We start from the raw sequence: 14739 nt of genomic DNA on the forward strand, positions 1-14739 counted from the left end.
CAAGGGGCCTCTCTTCCCAATGATGGCCAGCTAGGCCATCTTCTTCTACATATGCAGCTAGAGACATGAGCTCTGGGGGTACTGACTAGTTCATATCGTTGTTCCACCTATAGGGTTGCAGACCCCTTTAGCTCCTCAGGTACGTTCTCTAGCTCCTCCATTGGGGGCCCTGTGTTCCATCCAATAGCTGACTATGAGCATCCACTTCTGTTTTTGCCAGGCACTGGCATAGCCTCATACGAGACAGCTAGATCAGGGTCCTTTCAGCAAAATCTTGCTGGCATATGCAATAGTGTCTGCGTTTGGTGGCTGATTATGGGATGGACCCCCAGGTGGGGCAGTCTCTGGATGGTCCATCCTTTTGTCTCAGCTCCAAACTTTGTCTCTGTAACTCCTTCCATGGGTATTTTGTTCCCTATTCGAAGGAGGAATGAAGTATTCACACTTTGGTCTTCCTTCTTCTTGATTTTCTTGTGTTTTTCAAATTGTATGTTGGGTATTCTAGTTTTCTGGGCTAATATTCACTTATCAGTGAGTACATATCAAGTGACTTCTTTTGTGATTGGGTTACCTCACTCAGGATGATATCCTCCAGATACATCCATTTGCCTAAGAATTTCATAAATTCATTCTTTTTAATAGCTGAGTAGTACTCCATTGTGTAAATGTACCACATTTTTTGTATCCATTCCTCTGTTGAGGGACATCTGGGTTCTTTACAGCTTCTGGGTATTATAAATAAAGCTGCTATAAACATAGTGGGGCATTTTTTTTTAATTAGTTTTCTCTAAGGGAGTCTTACTGGGGAAACTCCTAAGTGTCGGCTTCATGCACAGCGGTAAATGTCTGACAGGAAGCGGGCAAATGGCGTCTTTGGAGGTTCTGTCTCATAATACTGTGTCAGCACCCCCTTTAAATGATTACCTTTTAAGTTTTTTGTTTTCTTATTATTTATCTTATTTATATAAATTAATTTTTCTTTTTCTAAGTCTACAGGCCCTTTGTGTACATACCATGGCTTCCAGTTTAGTGTTTAATGGGACAACCGAGTATGTGAATGAGTGTGCCTCTGCATCTGTATCTGTCTCTTGGGCTATTTTCCTTTTATTTGTTTTGTCCTGTTCTGATGTACTAGTTTTTGTTTTATTATTATATTTTATTTTAATATTATCTCTTAAAAGTCTGTTTGTTTTCTAATGAGAGACAGAAAGGGGGCAGATCCAGGTTAGAGGGGATGTGGGGAGGAGCAGAGGGAAGGGAAACCCTACTCAGGGTATACTGTATGAGGAAAAAAATTACCTATTCTCAATAAAAGGAAAAACACTTTTGTGAAACTGGAAAAGAACACAAGACCAAAACCAAACCAAACCAAACCAAGCCAAACCAATCCAAACTAAACCAAAACATACCAACCCAAACCAAAACAAACCAATCTAAACCAAACCAAACCAAACCTTCCATCCTGCCAGGGCCATAGTTAAAATTTGCTGCTTTCTTCTTTATCCAGCATCTACTCTAGTGAGGAGCAGCTTATTAAGCCAATGTTTGTAAAGTTTAATCACTCTTTTAACAATGATTCGTCGTGTGTATTCAATCGTACAGTTCTGTACACTTTGGGGGAAAAGCTTGTATAATTGTAATTATCTTAAAATAGGAAGCTGGATTAAACCAAGGCTAAGGAGGTAGGAATATGGAGGGAAAGGGGGGGAGGGGCATGGGGAGGGGAGAAAAAGAAGGTCATTAGCTAACACACTGAGTGTCGTGATGTGAACCAGGATGGTGATTTGTTTCTTAGATTTACATCTGTGAGTTTTTATTTGCAACTAAGTTCTCCAACCTTTTCCTAGGACTTCTTCTTTCTTTCTTTTTTCTTTATTTTATTTGTTTTTCGAGACAGGGTTTCTCTGTGTAGCCCTGGCTGTCCTGGAACTTACTTTGTAGACCAGGCTGGCCTTGAACTCAGAAATCCGCCTGCCTCTGCCTCCCGAGTGCTATGATTAAAGGTGTGTGCCACCACTGCCTGGCTTCTTAGGACTTCTTTATTTCCCTCCTCCTCTCTCTTTTTCTCTCTCTGTCTCTATCTCTTTCTTTCCTTTTGCCTTTCTTTCTTGTATTTTTTTGGTGTAGGGTCTCACTATAACCCTAGTAGTACTAGAATTCACTTTGTAGAGCAGGCTGCCCTGATCTCCCAGATGTCTGCCTGCCTCTGCCTCCTAAATGCTGGGATTAAAGGTGTGTGGCCCTTTACCTGGCTTCGAGACAGTTCTTGAGCCATGGAGCCACATCCCACTATTAGAAGACTCTCTCAGTACCAGAGGGTTTGTTTGTGTTATTATACATGTTTGGTCTCATAATATCACCTTCCGGAACTGATCAAAATAGAAAGCTAAGTAATGTTTAAAGTCTCCGTTTAGGATAAGCTAGCTTCTATCAGGAAGGAAAGGAAACACCAATTCCCCAAACTCCATAGGGCAGTCCAAATATCCAAAAATGAGCTCAGCCTAGACCCCAGGAGGATTTAGTGTGGCTAGATAAAAGCAGAACGTTCCTCAGGAACTTGTGAGTTTCCAGCTACCAAAAGGAGACATTTCCTTACCTCTGGCAGAAGGGACGTATGGCTACTGTGATGCCTATTAGCATATCAAAGCCCCTGCTGGCCTCCAGACTCCATCAGTAGCATCAGTCCTTGTTACACTCTCCTGCTAGTGTTCTGGCCCTTCTCACCCTAAACTCCCTCAGCTCACCAGCTTCCCTCAGCTCACCGGCTTCCCTCCCCACACCTACCAGTTCTCCTTGAAATCCTGCTGGGTTCTGATGATTTTTTTTCCTCTCTCTATGCTCTGTTCCTACATCTCTCATTATGTTTTCTCTGTTCTCCCCTCTCTCACAGATAGCCCTGGCCTTGTTCAGTCTACTATTTTCTCTTCTACTCTGGACTCTTCCAGATGCCTCTGGCTGCTCTGTCTCTGTGTGCTTTCTCATGTCTGAAATAAAAACCTTTCCCTTAACCATACCATGGAATGGTCATGTTGTCAGTTTACACACTTTCAGTGAAGGAAAGGAAGACGCCCTGTGTCCCTAGGCAGGACTTCCTTCCAGATGTACAAGCTACATCTATCTGCCTGCCTGCCTGCTTGCCCTCTTCCCATTTATTCACGTTTGAATTGCACTAGACCAAAGCTGTCTTCTACTTAAGACAGGATCACTGTTCACTTCCCCAAGCTCCCAGACGGCAGGAATCCATGGAGTAAGTTTCAGGATAACCTACAAGCAGGGCGCTGGGACTTCCTTCTGAGCCCTCTTCCTTTCTGTATGGAAGCCCCCTCCACCTTCATTGTCCCAGGAGGGCTCATACAAGGAGTCAGTTCAGACTCTTCTGCTGCTGGAAAGCCACCTCCCCACTGTGAGTCTGGGCTTTGTGTCCCGTCTACCCCTAGAGTATCTGTAGGGTCTCCTCCAAAGCACAACACTGTCCAGCCTTGGGCTTCCTGTCTGCCTCCCATTTCAGGCACCAAGCCACAAGGAAGCAAAGACCTGCATTTTAAAATGCTATTATATCTGACCTGAAGCAGGACAATACCAGAAGATGTTAAGTACCAGGCAGAGAGCTCCCTTCCTTCTGGAACCAGCCTCCCCAATTTTGGTCTGCCAGAGAGCCACACAGGCTCAGTCTCCCACCAAGATGCTGGGTCTGGTGGCTCTCCCTGGGACTCTTGGGTTCCCTAAGGTTCTGCCTTGGATCTTCAGATCAACTTTAACTTTTCTCTATACGCTGTTTCATTGAAAATTAATGATACCCTCCTAGCAAATGTCGTCAGGCTTGGCCGTGATCTTTCCTGACACTCTGGCCACTTAGTTGTGTCCAGATACTTCACTAGACATTTCCCATGTAGGGACAAATGACGCTCATGAGACATAAAGCACAATTCCTAATCTCAATCTATTTTATCCAGTGGGCATTTGTGGAGCCCCACTATGTGCAAGGGTTTGTACTAATGCCTACTCATTTTCAAGGTCTATCTGAAGCTACAGATTTAGGCATCAGCCTTCTTTACTGCTGTGATGGCCTTTAACTGCCTCTATGGGCTGTGAGGAACTCAGAAAGGCTGTCTGGTTTTGCATACATGATTTAAATCCGAATTTAGTCTGTTGACTGTCAGTTCATAAACAGGCTGAATTAATGAGGTAAACCTCCTTGAAAGAAGGGGTGACCATTCTGGTATGATGAGGAAATTGCCCATCACTGACTGATAGAGAATCTCAGGGCCAGGACCAGGCTGCTAATGCATAGACACCGGGAGACAGTAAATACACAAGCTGCTAAGGTGATCATAGCAAGTAGTTCAGTGATTGGCAGCTCTCACAAGGACTGTGGCTTGTGGTGTAGGTGGCTGAGCCTTTCTTTGCTTGACCTTGTTTTAATTTGCTTTATAAGTGCTCTCCTTCTCCTCTTCCCAATCTCCTCTCCTCCTTCTGCAGTCTTATTGTGTAGTCTAAGCTAGCTTAGAAGTCTCCATGTAGACAAAGCTGACCTTGATTTCAGAATACTCCTGCCTTATCCTTTTGAGCCCTGGAACTGCCTGTAGGCCCCACAATGCTTGGCTCTGTGTTACTTTTCAATAATCTACAGAGGATCCTTCCCCAAGTAGCAAACTAGTCCTGAGATAGTCTGTATGGATAACTGAAGCCCATTGCTTTTCCTTTATAGAATGGGAAATGGAGCCTCTCTCCCTCTCCCTCTCCCTCTCCCTCTCCCTCTCCCTCTCCCTCTCCCTCTCCCTCTCCCTCTCCCTCTCCCTCTCCCTCTCCCTCTCCCTCTCCCTCTCTCCTTCTCTCCCCCCCTCTCTCTGTGTGTGTGTGTGTGTGTGTGTGAGAGAGAGAGAGAGAGAGTAGATCACTTATTTAATCAAGAAACTTTTATCAAGACATCCTCTGTAGGCTGTGTAATTTGTACTGACAGGTCCAGGAGAGTTACCCCAGAGCTGTGTTCCTGCTTCAACATCACTAGGGACTGACTGGTTGCTTGGTGAAACCATCTGGATAAGGAACCTGACTGTCTCCCACCCTGATCTTATGAAGGACACAACCCACTTGGCTTCTTCTGTCATTGCTGAGAAGCTGTTGAAACATAACTTTGATCCTGTTCTCCGATCTTTATGCTCTGGTGTTTCTTTGCCTGAACTGTAAGACTTGTCTTCCATTTGCCTTGTTGGAGTTCTGGGTAAGATGGTTAATCATGGCTGAACCATAATGACCATTGTCACCAGAGTGTTGCTTTCTGTGGGCCTGGCAGCATCATAAACACTTAATCCCAGATGCCATTAATACTTAACAGCAACTTCACTTGGTAGCTAACATTAAACTCATGAACAGATAAACACTTTCAAGTGAGTCTGAGTTGCATACAGCCTGCATTGAAGAAAACAATGCCTGTATTAGTCAAGTCATTCAGGGAAAAGACTAAAGATTCTTTCTCAAGTTATCTATAACATCTTGCATTTGCTAATAATTTTTTTCCTCTTTGGAAAATAATCCTCTTTAGATGTGGGTATTATATAAAATACATGTCTATTCTTGATTCTTCTGGAACCAATTACCAAAGGTTTAAAATAGCCTAGTGTCATCGTCTCTTTCTCCTCTCTCCTGCCCCCCTCCATGTTCATCTCTTCAAAGCCCTGTCCTTTGCAAACGAAGAGAAGATGAGCAGAAACTTAAAGCTGTCAGACTTGGTTACCTGCTACCAGCTCCGCTGCAGACCAGGTAGGCGAGAGTCAGAGACTAATAGGAGGCTTGTCATGGGTATTTTCTGTATTAGCTCTGTGCCTCCTGCCACAGAGTCTGGATGCTGGCATTGAGATCCAGTGACCTCTCCCTCCTCCCAGCCATTGGATAACAGGAGAGCATTGTTTACATATTTCTAGTTGTTAGTTTCCTCTCAACTTATGCCCCCTAATTTCCAGGCTAGCATCAATTTAGTATAGCTTGAATCTAACACACACACACACACACACACACACACACACACACACACACACACACACACACACACACAGGTGTATCTGGTGTCATCCACCATGAATTTTAACATCTTATTTATTGGGTACCTATAATAGGAGCCCCAGTCTCTACAGGGAGAATGGTTGTGGATAAAAACTACACACAAGTGAAAAATATCAGTAATAAATAAGTGCTTTTTAAAAAATATCGTTTCTTATGATAAATTGATGCTGTATCTGTAGCCTTTATCTTGTATTTTATTTAGAATTCCAAGTGCATGATTTCCCAGTACGGCTGCTGTAACAAATTATTATAGACGCAATACCTCAATCAGCATAGACTCATCGACATACACGTTCAGAGTTCAAGAGTCCAAAGGGGACAAGTGTCACAGGACTACATTCCTTTTGGAAGTTTGAGGAGAATCTGTTTTCTGGTCTCCCCCAGTCTTCAGAGGCCGTTTTCACTTCTTGGCTCTTCTCTTGGTGTCTCTTTCAACCCAAAGCCAGCAGCGTTGATGGCATTTTTTCCCATGATAACACTTGGATTCTTCTGAATCATTTTCTACGTTTAAGGACCCATGATGACATGGCAGGCCATCCCAGGATAATCTATTCAGAGCCACCTGTTTCAGACTCTTGACTAAACAAAATGCATGTTCACTTTCTATTGGTAACAATTCCACAACGGTTCTGTCTAACGCCAAGACAGATTATACACCCAGGAAGAGAAACCACTTCAGTACCCACCTCAGGTCTATACCTCAGTACCTGTAGTAGAGGGGATCTCTAGAGAAAAAGAATCTATGGTATGCATGTATATCATGAGATATACTAAGGGCTAGGTAGTGTAATAGTGACCATTTGGACAATGAAGGAAATGAGAATCTCAGCCCACAAAGCTAGATGCTCCAGTAGTCCTCTTCTGGTGCTGAGGGTTCCTGGAGAATTGCTGGTCCTGAGCTACATGAAAAGGCCAAAGAATCTAAACAATGGTGGTGGCATCAGCAGCAACAACAAAGATAAACACACAGAGCAGCCAAAAGCAAAGGCAGGCAGTCAACTTTTCCCTTCAGTCCTGGAATTTCTCTCACAGACCTGCACCCCCTGATTCCTCAGATGGCCCTAGACCCCATTAACTTGAGATTCCCCACCACAGTATTTCCAAATTCCAACCTGTAAGCTTCCTGTAAGGGATTGCCCAGAGGAAAATAATGTCCAGTAGATAGATCAAAGTTGGCGACTTAACGGTTGGGATCCTTTTGGCTGCAACCACCCCCCCCCCCAACTCCCACTACTGTATCAGCAATTTCTCTTAACTTAAACATCTTGGTGTTTATGTCTAGACTTGTTGGAAGAAGAGGAATACAAAAAGAACAGAAGGTCTAGGCAAGTGGAGGATGGTGACAACATGTCTGTAATTCCAGGTGGAGACAGGAAGACCTTGTGTTTAAGACACAATTTCAAACACAGAAGGAAAAAAAAATCCTGAGGCAGATGTAGATATCAGACACATTTGAGATGATGCCCGCCTCAGGTTTATGTTATATGCTCTCTCCAGCCCAAATTCTATCCAAAGGGTCCTGTATTGAGCATGGGCAAAAGGATCTCTAAATATGTCACACTTTGTCAGGTCAACCCTCTTTGTCTGGTAGAGCCAAGGGTGCTACAAAACAAAACAAAACAAAAAACAAACAAAAACAGTATTTTGGAGACATCAGAAAAGTCTCAGTCTTGATGACCTTGTGTGAAAGTCTGTTCCAGCAGTTACCCCTGCTGTTCATGTCACCCTGAGCAAGTTACCACCCATCCCTCCTCCAATGCAGCTTCATGGACCACAGCCATTTCCCCCAAGTTTCTGTACTCCTAACACTCCCTTGCCAAGTGGGCCAGATAGCCTGGGACTGGCCCCCGTAGACGCCTTTTATGACTATGTGTTGTTCATTAATTTCTAGAATGTTCAGCACAAAGTAACACTCCCTCCCCCTCCCCTCCTGGTAGCAGAGATGGCGGTGCAATTTCTCAGTGTCCTCAGTCAGTCCTTCCCCACACTCTACCCTGAGGCACCATAATGAGAGTTGTGACGACCCTGCTTATTCTGAAGGGAATCTGGGCCACACTAGACAGCAGTTTCCCCTGAGCTGAGAGAAGTTAACGAGTGAGGCAGAGAAACGAATAGGCCTGTCCTTGTTAATGCCACTGCCTGGTGGTCACATTAAAATGGACCTATCAGAGGAGCCTTCTCACGAATAATTGCCACCAAAACATCCATCACGCCACAGCTATTCCTACCAGAGTCCAACCCACCAATATACTTAAATGAGGAAAAGAGAACAAATTTACTTACAGGGGTCATTCATCAGGGTCATGTTTCCGCTTCTGCTGTTAACCATTACTGCTTGTTTATTCTGGAATCTCTTCTCACAGAGAATTTGCTCTCGCACCTCAAAGGCACCTGAGAGCTTCCTGCAAGGGATTGCTCAGAGCTAAATAACAGTCCAGCAGGTAGATCGAAGTTGGAGACTTAAGTTCTGTATGCAAAAACCTTATTATCTAAGCAACTTTGTCCCAAGTCATTTAGCTGTTCTGGTCCTCTTGCTTTTCTATCAAGCACTGGATTGCAATGGAACAGAAACACACAGGAAATGAATGCCACAGACAGGTGGCTCCATGGACTGTTTTTTTTTCTTTATCTCCCCCCCCACCCAACTTCTTCTTTGCCTTTCTTCTTCCCTCAGGAACTCTATGTAGTAACATAGATAGGACTCTAACTAATGAGCTTTCCAAGAGCACGGTTAAAGTTGTTCAAACTGAGAGATTATGGGTAAGAATATATTCTTCAATGTAAAGGATAAAGAAATTAATCTTGTTAGAAACAGAACACCTTATTAAGGAGGAAAGGAACACTGGAGAAGAGGGAAGAAAGCTGTTTCTATAAGAAGTTCCTGTGGGGTCAGGGAGGAGACACTGAGGAGACATGGCCCATGGTCCCCACACATGCTCTTCTGGCTTGCTTGCTTGTTTTTCTTTTCCTTCCTTCTTTCCTTCCTTCCTTTCTTGCTTTGTTTCTTAGTTTTTCTATTTGTTTCTTTCGTTCTTTGTTTCTTTCTTTGTTTCTCTTTCTTTGTTTCTCCCCCCCTTTCTTTCTTTCTAATTTTGGCTATTTCTTGCAGCTCTGTTGACAGTTTAGCATTTACCTGCACAAGACTTGAGAGTGTTCTTACGCTTATCAGTGGTTGCCTTACCTCTGTTCTTGGGTGACAGACAGAGTTACTATTATTGTTTGGCTTTATTTTTTTAATTATATGTATATGGGTATGTATATGTCTTATGTGTAAACATATGCATGTAAGAGCTCATAGAGGTGGGAAGAGGGCAGCCGATCTCCTTAAGCTTGTGTTACAGGATGTTGTAAACCACTCTTTTGGATGCTGGGAATCAAACTCAAGTCCTTCAGAAGAATGGTGCATGATTTTAATTGATGAGCTATCTCTCCAACTCCTGCTGTTGCTTTTAACTGACACAAAATTCATATATTATAGAGCATATTGTGATGTTTCAACATGTATATATTGTATAATGATACTAAAGAATTTAGCATGACCATTGCCTCAGACATTTGTCAGTTTTGTATGGAGACCTTTCTTCTAGCACTAACATTTTAATTTTATATGTGGCAACGTTTTAATGTTCTTGTAGTTCCTCCTCTATTCCCTCTTTCTCTCCCTCCCACTGAAAAACCTCCTAGTCTCTGTGGCTTCTCTTCTGCTTCCATTTTACATGCATTCTCTGACTCTTCCCCTGGCTACGATCTCTTTCTCCCTTTCATGGTCCTCTTTCTAGTTTCCTATATATAAATCCATGATCCACATTTGAAAGAAAACGTGCAGTATTAGTGCCTTATTTCATGCAAAACTAGCAAAATAATTTCTAGTTTTGTTAAATCTCTGGCAAGTGTTATAATTTCATTTTTCTTTATGGGTGAATAAAACTCCTTTGTGTCTAGGCTTCGAGTTTTCTTTATTAATTCATCTATTGATGGATGTCCAGATTGGTTCCACTTCTTAGCTATTGTAAATAGTGCATCAATCAACATGTACATAGGGCCAAGATTTTAAGTCTTCTGGAAGGCATCACAGTCTACCATCCCGGGGCTGGGCAATGTCTTCTCTGACTCCCAAACATCCCCTCTCACTACTTTTCTTGTTTGTTTCGGTTTTCCTCATCTATATGCCCTCTTCTCAGAAACTACTACCATCTTTTATTGTTTTCAAATATACTTTCCTCATAGTAACAATCTGAATTGGGGTACCTTAGCCTGGGTGCATTGTTGGTACAGGTCATTGGGATGTTATTATTGTTCATGTTCATTTGTGTCTACACTCACATCACCAGTGGAAGCCTCACAGCCTGCAGAATGGGACTGATGGTCTGTGTGCAAATCCTGAGACAAAGTGGCTCACTCAGTAACTCTTATACTGGGAAGTAAATAATTGTGGTGGGAGCGAGGGGGCAGTGGATCAAATCTATTAAGCAACATTCCCTGAGCCAAAGCCAGAGAGAGGTTATTGAAACATAATTGCACATTTGGCTTACAGCACAGTACCAATAGCTTTCAGTTCTTTTATGGATTCTTTTCAGAAATATCACATCACAATGCTCTTAATGGTGAGGAAAATGATATTGTGTGGAAAAGCATCACCATCAACCGCTCCGTGGTGAGAGTAAGTTGGATGGACTCAGTATAAAGAGATTCTAGGAATTCCTGAAGAACTTTGATACTCTCTCTGCCCCCATTCCCAAAGATCACCCAGGTCATCTTCTACAGCCTTTCTCCACCACTCCATCCCTTTGTCTCAGCCTCCAGCTCACAGAGGCATTCCTGGAATCTCTCCAGAAATGCCACCCAGGGATTCTGATGGGTAACATTTACTGTCTTTACCAGCTTCCAAATCGAATCCCCCAGTCTCATCCTCAACTCTATAGAACACCACCTGCTGAGTCCTCTCCTCTTCTCTGCCCATTTCCTTACAGCACCCCCTCTTCTTGTCTGCCCCCATTCCTAAGTGTCAGCTACCAACACCTAGAAACACTCTACCTGGGACCCCCAATGGCCACACCTGGCAGGATCTCAGGACCAGTCCCTACCAGTCAACCTACAGCTAACACACTCTCCTAAGAACCAGAAAGGGCAACAGAAACAAAGGAATGGAACCTACCCAACAAAGACAAGACCAGATATCAGCACCTAGAATTACAATCATCCCAAACCCAGATGCCTAGGTGCCAGCGTTTGGACACAATTGCTAATAGGACAATGTGCCTCCACTAGAGCCTAGCAACCCTACTACAACAGGCCTGGAGAAAGGTAAAATAGCTGCAGCACAAAGACTTCAAATAGCTATCCTGAGTATGTTAGAGGTTCTTAAAGAGGTTGTGACTAAATCCATTAACGAAATCTATAAAGCCACAAACAATGGGATGAAAAACAAACAAACCCAAAACCTGTATAGCCACTATGGTAATCAGTGTGACAATTCCCCAGGAAGTAACTTCAATCTACTTCAAGATCCATGTGCATCTTGGGCATATATCCAGAAGATAATTCATTGTAAAATAACATTTGGTTTCCCCCTAGGTCCATGGTCTATCTAGTCTCAGATGTTTGGCCACCCAAGCAGTGTCAGGTATGGATTCCATCTCTTGCAGTGTGTCTTCAATCAAATAGTAGTTGCTTACTTCCATAACTGTTGTGCTGTATTGCATCTGTGTACCTTACAGGTCAGTTACCATTGTAGATCAAAGGCTTTGTAGCTAGGTTGGTGTTTACTTTTCTCCTTTGGTAGCACACAGAGTGCTTTCAAGTACCATGAACACTGGGAGTAAAGACTCTAGATAGGCACCAGCTCAACTTTGTCATGTTCAATGAGTTGTGTGGGTGTTGTTTTCAACAATAGGCCTTTCTGTCAGTTTTTAGAGTGCAACCTTGGCCATAGCATGAGTTGTACTCCTTACCACTTTCTTCTATACTCATAGATCTGTGCCTTGCTCAGCCATTATCAGAAAAGCCTCTTTCCTGCAGCAGATGAGAACAAACACAGAAATCAACAGCCAGTCAGTGTGCATAAAGCGAGAGACCTTGGAACACTCTGCCCTAAAAGGGATATCATCATCAAACTCTTCCCCTTGGGGCTCAAGGAATTCTTTTGTAAAGGAAGCAGAAAGAGTGAATGAGTCAGAGAGGATGGAGGACAGAAAGAAACAAGGCTTTCTAAACACAGCAGGATTGATGTTCATACGAACTCACAGAGACCTAGGCAGCAGGCACGGGGGCTGCCCAGATCTACACCGGAGGGATCCTAGAGCTGAGAGAAGTAGTTACACACCACAACCCTTAATCCAAAAGGTAGTTCCAACTGAGAACTGCTTGCAAAGGAAAATTTAGTTTTCTCCAATAGAGTTTGACTGGGTATACAAACTGGGTATACACACCTACGGGTAGGACTCCCTCTCAGAAGTAGGTGGCCAGCCCAAAATGAATTCAATGACATCCCTGGAAGGTCTTTGTTTCATAATGCTGTGTTGGAGCTAGTTATCTATCTATCTATCTATCTATCTATCTATCTATCTATCTATCTATCTATTTCAGAGCCTTTATGTAAATATTATGGCTTCAGATATGGTGTTTTTGTGGGATTCCTTTCTGTGTGTATGTGTCTTCTGATTGTTTGTTTTGTCCTATTCTGACTTGTTTTTAATCTGATTTTATTTTATTATTACTCCTTAGAGGCCTGCTGATTTTCTAAGGAGAGAGAAAAATTGTGGATCCAGATTGGAGTGGGAGAGGGGGGAAACTTGGAGGAGCTGGGGGAGGGGAAACCATAATCAGAGTATATTGTATGAAAAAAAATCTATTTTCAACAAAAGAAAAAAAGAACTTATCTTCCATCCTATGATTTCTCCTGGTTGTGCATACAATGATATTTAATAAAAATCCATGTCGTAAATGAGCTAAATACCTAATAAAAATGGAAAAAAAATAAAAATCCATGTCAAATAAAGTGAATGGAATATTCTGTGTCATATTTAGTTGGAATTTCCCCTGTCTAAGTAGAGCATACAACGATGGTGTGTATGTCACATGATCTTATTTTATGCTTGGTGTAGTAGCTCTCAAGAACAGCTTCTGCTGGTGCCCAAATCAAGCTGCCCATTATTTGATAGACTTCCCTTCCAGCACCTCCCTATATCACAAATATCTCTAAGAAACAGTACTTGTCTAATTAGCTAATATCTGGGAGGCTGAAAGTTCAATGTAAAAGGGTTCGTATCCTACTTACTACTCCCTCTCTCCCAGAACCCAGAATGCAGACATTGTTCAAGTGATGCCTATTTGGATTTGAGGCATAGCTCAGTAGCAGAGCCCTTCCTTAGCAGGCAAAAGGCCCTAAATTCAGTCCCTAGCATTGCAGGAAAAGAAAAGAGCTATTTGTTTAGATGAATGAACGAGTTTGATTATGGCTCATGACCTCTGTTAGCCTAGAAATAGACAGCTTCACGGAAGTTCTGATTTCACCACAGCCAGAATGTGAAGCTGGCAAAGTGACTTGGTGGGGGAGAACCAGGATAAGAAGAAAGCTTTCAGTTGCTAAGAAGTGGTTATAACTCCTGCTGGAGCAAGGGACCTCTACAATACCAATCTACTGCACTGAAATGCAGCACCCAGTTTAAACCTCAATGTCCTGTTTCCCCTGCATCTCTGGGCAAAGTCACAATTTATAACCTGTAAGCATTCGTGTTACTGCCCTAGGAGGCTCAGCTATCTTGTGTGAGATGGACTATAAAAACACATTTCCAGTCCCCAATACTGACCTTTTAAGCAATCTTTAAAAAAAAAAAAAACTTCCCAAATGGCTAAAGAAATGACCCCAGTTGGTAGAAACTTTGCTTAGCATGCACAAAGTCCTAGGTTCAGTACCTGGCACGACCTAAATACACACTTAGCACTTGGTTCAGAAGTTCAAAGTTATCTTCAGTTACTTAGGGAATTTGAAGCAAGTCTAAGATAAATGAGACAAAGAGATAGAGAGATAAACAGATAGAGAGATAGAGAGACAGAGACAGAGAGAGAGAGATACAGAGGCAGACAGACAGACCCACAGAGACAGTGAGACAGAAACAGAGAGAGCTAAGCTAAGCAAAGTTTTAAAAGGCCATCCACCTGCCCCTAGAGGCATCGCAGGTATGTCTGTTGCTTCACATGTCCTTCAGTAGATGGCAGTGTGGAGAGAGGCTATGTCTGTGCTCAGTGTTCTGATCTATGAATATCTGAACGACTAGTAGGCTAATATACCCTGAAAAAAGGGAGTCTGAGAAAACCATCAATCAGGTACCAGGTGGTCCCGGACATGTTCCCAGAATGGGATAAATCCAGAGACTAGAACTCAGTCTGGGACTGCAGGCCCTGAGCAGGAGTGAACCCGAGACAGGTGACCCTCACAAGGGGCCACTCAAGTGGGCCAGGCAGGGAACAAGCCTGAGATGAACACCAGACTGGCACCATGAGGCCTAGATGGGAGCTACCTTGAGAGTTTCACCAATCCAGCTGTGTGAGCCTTGTGTGTGTGTAGGGGTGGGAGCGGGGGGATGGGGGCAGGCCATGCTCAAGAAGACTCCTGTCCAATGCCATAATGCCTTAGTGGGGCATAGCATGCCTGGGACCACTCCTGAGATGAACCTAGAC

At 43.2% G+C, this 14739-nt stretch overlaps 1 long non-coding RNA gene and 1 other non-coding gene across 2 annotated transcripts; both read left to right on the plus strand.

Annotated features, from left to right (window-relative positions):
- The first annotated feature begins 4931 nt into the window (after nucleotides 1-4931).
- Nucleotides 4932-13115, plus strand: Gm46410. The gene is made up of 3 exons (XR_001780891.2): nucleotides 4932-5760; nucleotides 11635-11683; nucleotides 12784-13115. It is a non-coding gene; the product is annotated as a predicted gene, 46410 (long non-coding RNA).
- Nucleotides 13116-14216: 1101 nt separating this feature from the next.
- On the plus strand, nucleotides 14217-14348 carry Gm26395. Its single transcript, XR_003950752.1, has one exon. It is a non-coding gene; the product is annotated as a small nucleolar RNA SNORA17 (small nucleolar RNA).
- Nucleotides 14349-14739: the final 391 nt, after the last annotated feature.

Source organism: Mus musculus, chromosome 13, assembly GCF_000001635.26.
Source record: "Mus musculus strain C57BL/6J chromosome 13, GRCm38.p6 C57BL/6J".
NCBI classification, from domain to species: Eukaryota; Metazoa; Chordata; class Mammalia; order Rodentia; family Muridae; genus Mus; species Mus musculus.